Here is an 8974-nt window from a genome sequence, read left to right on the forward strand (position 1 = left end):
AGCTTCTTGGCAGTGCAGCCTCCAAGATGGATGGCCGTGGCCTTCAGGGCTGGACAACCACTTCTTCTCAGGCCTTTGATGCTGAAAGCAGAACAAATGGGTGCCGGCCGCCCGGCTGCAGCTGCCTCTCATTAGGGCCCGCTTCCTCCAGCCCAGGACAAGGGGAGCCCTCGGGGGACGCCAGGGCAAACGCCAGATGTGTCCGCCACAGCTGGCTGCACAACCTCGCTCTCCACTTCTCTCCCCAGCCGCTTCCCAGCCCCCGCCCGACGTCCCCGGGTTGTCGGAATCTGAAGTCACCTTGGTCCCCGTCTCATCCATCAACAAATCCCATCGGCTCCGATTCCCAGTCCCCTCTTCTCCACCGAAGTCCCCGAGTCCAGGCCACATTGGGTCCCCCCAGGCAAGGGCAGAGCCTCCATTCGCAGGTAGAAGTCCTGCCTCCCCCTACTGCAGGGCGGACCTCGTCGGGATAGGCTCACGGCAGGTTGGCCAAGGTGAGTCCCATGACTCAACCCACGTGACCCGTGTGACAGCTGAAAGGGGAGATGGAGGGGAAGCCGAGCGGAGGGTGCCCGCTGGTCCCAGCCCGCGGGAGGCTGAGGCAGGAAGATGGCTGGAGCCTCTGGGGTTCAAGGCCAGGCTGGGCATCACAGGGAGACCCCAGCTTGACAGACAAAACAAAGAGATGGGGAGCGGTGGGGTCGAGGCCTCCCAGGGACAAGGAATGCCAAAGATGGCCCGCACCGCAGGGGAAGGGGGGACAGGTGTCAACGGATTCTCCCTCCTGGCCCTTGGGAGGAACCACCACCGCTGGCACCTTGAGCTCGATTCCTGGCCCCCAGAACCGTGAGACAATGAGTTTCAGGTGCTCTAGCCATGCCGCCGGGAGTGCCTGTTACAGCAGCCGTCGGCAACCCATACGCCCCCAACCGCAGTCTCCGCCTCCACTCAGGCCCCTCCCACCTCACGACCCTCCCCAGAATGTCCTTCTGCTGTTTGAGGCTCCGCCCAAGCTTCCCCGGGCCTCCCAGCCATGCTCTCCAGCTGACACCACTGGTGGGGGACAGGAAGGGGATATAGATGACAGGAAAGGACAAGGAAAGGCTAGGAACTTGTGCCCAGCTCTGAGAGGAGGGGACAGTCCCCCAGGGCTCTGAGGTTTGGGTGTGACAGCCCAGACTCTCACCCCGTTCTTCCCCAGGGCCTTGGGTGACCTCCAGCGCGTCTCGGGGATGGTGACGTGGGCCTCAGCCTGCCCCTCAGGGAGGGGTCAGTACCTGACCTCATCTAACCTTCCCGTCCCTGAGGTAGGTGTCGTCCCCAGGTCAGGTGCTGAGAGGGCAGACGGGCTGGGGGTGGAGTTCCGCCCAGGGCCAGCCAGCGCCAGACGGCAGAGCCTCGCGCCAGCTTCTCTGGCTCTAGAATTCACGTCTGAGGCCACGGTGTCTCCGAGGGCCTGAGAAGCTGCCCAGCGACAGTCCATGTCCCCACAAAAAGGAGAGCAAGGCAGTTGTCCATGGAGCAGCGTCAGGAGACCCCGAGCCCCTGTGCGGCGCGATTCCACGGAACCTTTCCAAATGGCACCGTCCACCGTCTTCCCATGGGTGGAAAAAGCCGCATAAGCACTCACAGTATGTGGCCGCGTCACACGTCCCCTGCTCTGTGGCTTCCACAGGAGAAACTGCAGCCACACTAGCTACCTGCCATAGCCTTTGGGCTGTCCCCAGAGGCAATACCCCTGTTCTTGGGGAGGGGGAGAAACAGCTGGGGTGACCGTGGACTTGGTTGTCCCTGTGGAGATGCCCTCCCCTGAACAGGGCTCTGTGATTTCAACTTCATAGCAGCCGAAAGGTTAGAAAAACAAAAATAAAAATTACAAAAGGTTAATAAGCAATATCACATAATCAATATGACTGGAGCAAAGCGTTTTAAACAGTTTATAATTGGTTTAGCCTAAATTTTTTTTCTTTTTTTACAGGGACTGAGCCCAGGGGTGCTTAACCACTGAGCCACATCCTCAGCCCTGTTTTTGATAGGACAGGGGGCGGGGGAGTACCTGGGATTGAACTCAGGGGCACTGGACCACTGAGCCACATCCCCAACCAAATTTTGTATTTTTATTAGAGACAAGGTCTCACTGAGTTGCTTAGGGCCTCCCTAAGTCGCTGAGGCTGGCTTTGAACTCACGATCCTCCTGCCTTAGCCTCCCGAGCCGCTGGGATGACAGGTGTGTGCCACCATACCTGCAACATCACAGCTTTTAGACATTAATTCCTAATGGAGGCTACAGGTGATTAATGGGAAATCTCCAAATACCGATTCCCTGTCACCTCAGAATAACGATTACTGCGGGGCACCAGGCCCGGGGACCCAGATTCTTAAGCATCTGCTTCTCTTTAGCTCTTGAACAACCCGCGTGGTAGGTGGGAGCAGTTCCTTCCTGTTTTACAGAGAAGAGAACTGAGCCTGGTGGCAAGGTGAGCCGGGGACCGCGCCACTCATCACGCTGGGTCTTGACAAGCTGATAAGTGACCTCTTCATGAATATGTTTCTCGGTCACTTTCTCAGCCCTTTGACATTTCCCGCCTCTCACCAGCAGGGACTGTGGCCCCACCTTTAAATGGCTCTCATTGCTCTGGGAGGGGGCCTGTCACTGGGGAAGAAGGAGCCCTCCCTGGGGACTCTGGAATGCAGCTGTGACCCTCTGCCTTGGAGTGCGAGTCTGAGCCGTCTGGGAAGAGGCTCTGACTGAACTGGGACTGCAGAGCTTGGGGGCAGCGCGACACTTTGTCCTGGATGGGGACTCTCTGGGGTCCCATCTAATGGCCCTTTGTGCTGGGTTGGGGCTGCAGAAGGACATGTCCTGCTTCCCAAGGAGAGGGTGAGGAGCAGCCTGCTGTCCCAGCAAGGTGACAAGAAGGGGTGCCCCAGTGCCGTCAGCAGGGTGGAGACCCCTGCAGAGGGCGGGGGGTGGCAGGCACTCTGGGAGTGCTGAGACCCCTCCTGCCCCACAGCCTAGGGGACCCTGGACTCAAGTGGGCCCAAAGACAGGGAGGCAGGGCCCAGATGGGAAGGGGAGAGTCCAGCTGCCGGGAGCCCCAGGAGGCCCAGCTGCTGACCCTGACCCTGAGTGGAGGCCGAGAAACTCGCAGCCCTGGGGTGACTGAGGTGTGCGGCACCAGCAAAAAGAGGGGTCCACCTAGAACGTCACAGAGAAAAGTCTTAAAAAGTTACATCTATTTCCAACCTGAGTTTCACACTCGTGACACTTAGACCTGCCTCACTCCCCCTCTGCCTTGTGCTAGCTGCTTCCTGCCAGAAGGTCAAATCCACGCACACGCACCCATACACATGCACACGTGCACGCACACACCCTCTCTGACCCGGCACCCCCCCCTCAGGTATGCACATGTCCTTGTCCTTAGAACACGTAGCAGGGCGGAAGGAAGGTTTGTCTCTGTCGGGTTGCGCTGCTATAACAAAACGCCCGAGACCCCGCGGCTTAAACAAGGGACATTTATTTCTCACAGCTCCGGAGGTTGGAAGTCCAAGATCCAGGCCCCGCAGGGCTGGTGTCTGCTGAGGACCCCCTTCCTGCCCGGAGCTGGGGGGTGGGGGTGCCGGGGGCTGTCTTGGGGCTGTGACTGAGGAGGAGAGGGTGGCGCCTTCCTCTCATGAGGCCACTAATCCCTTCCCCGGGTTCCCAGCCTAGGGACCCCAGGGGGGCACACAGAGTCCATGGCATGGTCACAGGTGGAATTAAGGTGGTCCCTCACCTTGAATTGGGAGAGGGTTCTGGGTCCCCGGGGAGGTAGGGGGAGCAAAGTAACCACAGGGTCCCTTCAGGTAAAGAGGGGGTGGAGGGGTCAGTCTGGGGTCACTGCCTTTGAATGCCAGGAAGGAGCCGGTGCCCAGGGCTGGGTGGCCTTGGAGCTGGACCAGAGGAGGATAGGTTCTTTGGGGTCTCTGGAGGAATGTGGCCCGTCCTCTCCTGGTTTCAGCCCAGACGAACCCACCTGGGGCTTCTGACCCGCAAACCACAGGTGGTCAGTGTGCTGTGGCCCCTCTGTACCTCCTCCCTGGTCACCTGGTCCCCCAGGGCAGATCCTTCCCCAGTCCAGCCTGGGGACCCTGCATCTTTTTTCCTGGTGTGGGGCCTGGAGATGGGCAGGGCAGGGCCAGGTCTGGGGGAGGCCGGGTCTGGGGGAGGCCGGGCACCTGCCCTACTTGGCCACATCCCAGGCAGGGCCCCCCCCCAGGGGCCAAGGGTAGGAGTGGGGGAGGGGCAGGAAAGGGGTGGGGAAGCGGCTTTAGGGGGGACCTTCTCCCTCAGAGGAGCCGAGTGAATGGCACCTCGGAAAATAGTGCGAAGCCGCGCGGCCCCGGGGACTTTCATCTCCTGTCAATAAAGCGCTATCGGCTCCGAGGCCCGCAGCTCTTCATTCCAGACATGGCCACGTCCCGGCCTCCCCTTCCCCGTCCCCTCCCCACGCAGGCCATTCAGGTTTGAAAAACGCGGGGCCACGTGAAGGTGGGCCCACCAGGGACGCCTGAGTGGCCCCTCAGAACTGTGTCTTGGGGACACCAGCACGAGGCCACTCTGGAGGAGGTGACTCTGCCCCCGGAGAAGCCTGGACCTGCCGGCAGTGTCCTTGACCCAGTTGGCCATCTTGGGCAAGTCGATCCCCTTTTCTGGCCTCAGAAGTCCCAACAGAAGGAGGAACCTGCCGAGCATCTTGGTGAACTCGGGGGGTGAGCACCATCAAGGGCGGGGGCTTCTGTCTCGCCCCGGGAGGCCCCTCTGCAGGGTCGCCTTCTCTGAAGGGACGTTTGAGCTGAACCAAACAGGACGACGCGGTGAAAGAACATTCCACGCAGAAGGAGCAGTGAGCGTGAAGTCTGCGAGTGCATTAGCGCATTAGAGGACGGGGACGGCGGCTGTAGCCAGGAGAAGGGTCAGAGAGGGAGGGAGAGGACACTCCAGACATCAGGACTTGACGGATTGATTTGCACCACGTCAGGAACTTGGCAAAGAGGTGGATTTTTGGAGCTGGTGTGACACTCCAGAGGCTCAGTGCCCGGCTCCTTCCATTGCTAGTCCGTATCCTCAGCATGGGGCTACTCCTCCTGCTCCAAGATGGCTGCTTGATCTCCAGACATCAAGGCCACTTTCCAGTTACCCAGAAGAAGGCCAGCAAAAAGGGAAGTCAGGCTTCCTCCTTCTGCAGCAAAGCCCAGCAGGTGAAGACAGTATTTCTGCTCACATCTTGTTATCAAGAATGCTTGAAAGGTACTCATTGTTCCCGTGTGTGTTCAGCTAACGCTCAGGGGTTATGTTACTCAGGGGGCAGAGAAGAGGTACTGGGGTGGACACCGGCAACTCTGCCTCCGGCCTACAAGGAAGGGGACCCACTGCCCAGCCTCCCCTGCCGCTCCCGCCACTCAAACCTCCGTCCCATTGTAAGTGAATCAGCCTCTTCCCTGCACCAGGGGTCAGGAGCGCCAGGCAGTCCGTTGCCCAGTCAGGAGGTGACGGCCCCTGTGTCCCCACCAAGACCCTCATGCAGTGGCCTTACTCATGCCCGCCCAGTCGGCTCCCACGTGCATCCTGAGCCTGTCCTCCCTCCCCATCGCTCCTGCCAGCCGCGTCTTCCTGCTCCCCGACCAGCTCTATGCAGAGCAGCCGCCATCGTCAACCCAAGGCTACAATCGGGAGTCCCCGGGTGGCTTTCAGGTTAAAATAATAAAATCCCAAATCCATGGCGTGGCCCTGCAAGGACCCCTCTGCCTTGGCCCTGTCTCTAACTGTGCAACTCTGGAGAGAGACCTCTCTCTCCTTCCCTCTGCCAAAGCCATCAACCTCGCCCAGCTCCCTCCTGCCACAGGGCCTTTGCACATGCAGCTCTGGGCCTCTCCCCTCTCCCCTGACCAAGTCCCATTTCAGAGGAGTGTCCCAACCTGCCACCTCCACCCTAGACGAGGTCAGTGCTCCCACACTACTCAATATCTCAACACGATTTTGTCACTATTGCAATCGATGAATTCTTTTGCCCATATGCCCCTGGGGCAGAGCCCACCTCTGGCTTCGGTGACAGGGTCAGATGTCACCAGAGACCTCCAGCAGGTGGGGTTCCCGAAGGCGAGGGGGCAAGGGTGACAGGCTGGAGGGGGGAGGGGGTCTCTGCAGTGAGGTGCTCAGAGTCGAGCAGGACATGGCATCAGTCTTGTCCCCCAGTAAGACGTCTGCTTAGGCATCTCTTGAGGAGCGAGTCTTGAACGTCAGGAATATTTTTCACAGGAACATACACTTGACCTGTGTGGGCGTCGTGGGCCGCGGGTCAGGAACCCCCAGCTGTGGATTCACCTGTGTCCCTCTAGACATTGGGCTTGTTGCTTCCACTTTCTGGGTCGCCTTGGCTTTTCCCTCTGTGAAAAGGGCATCGTTGAACAAGATCCCGAGAGTCCCTCTGATTGGCTCTCGTGTTGATAGAGTGATCTTCAGGGGACCCGGTAGACGTGACTCCAACCGTCAGTCAGGCTGAGCCAGGCTCTGCTGCAGTAACAGGTAACTCCTGGCCTCTCAGGGCCACAGATCTCTTGCTCACATGAAGTCTGCTGTTAGCAGCATCATCGGGAACATGTGGCCTCCAGGTCCCCAGCAGAGGAGAGGAAGGCTCTCGTGTCTCTACTGGAAGTGACACCAGAGTTCCCATCCACAGTCCACTGGCCAAAGGATCCCATGGCTGATCCCAGTTGCAAGGGAGTCTGGGAAATGGAAGGGCCCTGAGGCTGTGTGTGCTGCCGTGCTCCCTCGGGTTCCCGTGAGTGGTGCCGGCTGAGTCCCCTATACCTGGCACCCCAGCACAGGGCACCTTCTGGGCGCCTGCGGGGGCTCCCTCCTGGACACCCTCCTTCTCCACATTCCCAGCTCAGCTGAAGCCCAGAGACGGCGACGTCCCCCCATGCCCGTCCCCCAGCTGAGCGGCCAGCGCCTCCAAGACATCTGGAACCCCTCTTTGCCCGAGGGGTCGGAACTGGCCACAGATGGTGTCTCGCCAATTCTGGGGCATCCTTGGAATGACAAAAGGGACATCTGTTCTCCCTTTGTCTCGAGTACCGTCAGAGGGAATGAAATAGGAGACGGGGGCTTCCAACCCAGAGGAAGTGTCCCAAGGCTGAATGTGCAGAATCTGTCACTCATTCTCATGCTCCGCGGTCCCCACCCGTCCACTCGGTACCATTCCAGGACACAGGGTGAGACTTTGTGCTGAAGTGACCAGACCTGGGACCTACCTCTCACTGGGGGCTCAGGACGCACGGTCTAGGGGTCCTGTCCTCCCTCGGGGCAGGTCTAACTGATGGTAACGAGGGCGCACATGGTGGTGACCAGGACACCAAAGACAGCAATGACAGATGACGTTGGGACCGCCTCTGTGACGCACCAGGCGCTAGCTTCCCTGGGGAGGAAGCTCCCAGGAGTTCCTGGAGAGGGGACCTGAAGTGCAGATGAGCAAGTTCTTAAGAGACATCATGGAAACGAATTGGAGGAGTCACCTCCTGGGGACACGGGGCAAGGAACACACACTCAAGGGGGGGCACAGGCTGTCTTCAGAGGGAGATGGGCTTGTGGAATTGGGGGCTTTTAAAGGAGACTTGTTGAGGGGTGGGCACGGGAAGGTGTGTGGGGATGACATTGGTCACAGTTGGTGGTGTCTGGCCACCTCAGGATCCTTGGGGTGATGTCGTCTCCGTTGTCTATCAATACGTCACATTGGGTAAGTACCCATTAGGATGGGTTTCAAATTTCCCTGTGTTCAATCTAGTCTAAAAATGGGTTCATTAGGGGCCAGTTTTCCTAAGTGGGTGAATTTCCAGGAACATTGAGATTGTGGATGAAGATTTGCAGATTCCCAGGATGAGGGAGCCCCAGGCCTGGCAGAGAACTAACTGGCTGGGGGGAGAGGCCCAAGGAGCTCTGGCCTGAAGCCCCTGGAGTGGAGGCTGGTCCCCTCGGCCTTGCTGTGTCTCTGTCCTGCTTTTCCCGTCCTGCTCACTGGGGTCCTGGCTCGGAGACCTTCAGATGGGATTGATCTTGAACTTCGACACAATCCCCGAGAAGCCAGGTTCTGAATCGTCACATCCAGATCCCCACATCTGGGTCACTGCAGTGCAGCTGCTCTGCCCCCGGGTCTGCTCAGGGGTGCGGGTGCTTCCCACCAGGCCACCCTGCAGCCTGAGGAGGGCACCGTCCGTCCCGCGGAGCTCCAGGGCGGCTCCCAGCCCTGCCTGCTCCAATGAGAGCTCATCTCCAGGGAGGAGCCCCCGGAAATGGAGGGAGAAATCCACCTGTCCCGTAAAGGCGGCATCTTTTCCTTCCCCTCTCTCTTTACGTGCAAGGCCACATCAACTCTCCCTGGATTATTAAGACGGCCACCTAGCTGGGCCCGCTGGGGCATAACCTGTAATCCCCGGGACTTGAGAGGCTGAGGCAGGAGGATCACGAGCTCGAGGCCAGCCTCAGCAACTGAGCAAGACCCTGACTCAGAATAAAAAATAAAAACAACAGGGGATGGGGCTCAGTGTAGAGCACCCTGGGGCTCAATCCCCAGGAGAGACAGAGAGAGAGAGAGAGAGAGGAGAGAGAGAGAGAGAGGAGAGAGAGAGAGAGGACAGAGAGAGAGGAGAGAGAGGGATGGAAGGCTGATTACTTAAGAAGCTATCTCTATATTTTAAATAAAAGATCATGAAAACCTTGGTAGGATTTGGGTAGAAACTTAAAACAGGCATTCAGGGAAAAGGAGGGTGAAGCACAATGAAACGTAGATGTATTGGTACAAAAAATCCATTACACTCTTGCTGGAGAAAACATTCAGAGGTCCTAAGTCATCCTGAAAGTCTAAGAGCTGGGTGAGAAAAAACAAGTAGGGTGTGAAGTGCTAACCTGCTTTGGTTTTGTGCCCCCTGCACAGCC

The sequence above is a fragment of the Marmota marmota genome, unplaced genomic scaffold (assembly GCF_001458135.2).
Source record: "Marmota marmota marmota unplaced genomic scaffold, marMar, whole genome shotgun sequence".
In the NCBI taxonomy this organism is placed as follows: Eukaryota; Metazoa; Chordata; class Mammalia; order Rodentia; family Sciuridae; genus Marmota; species Marmota marmota.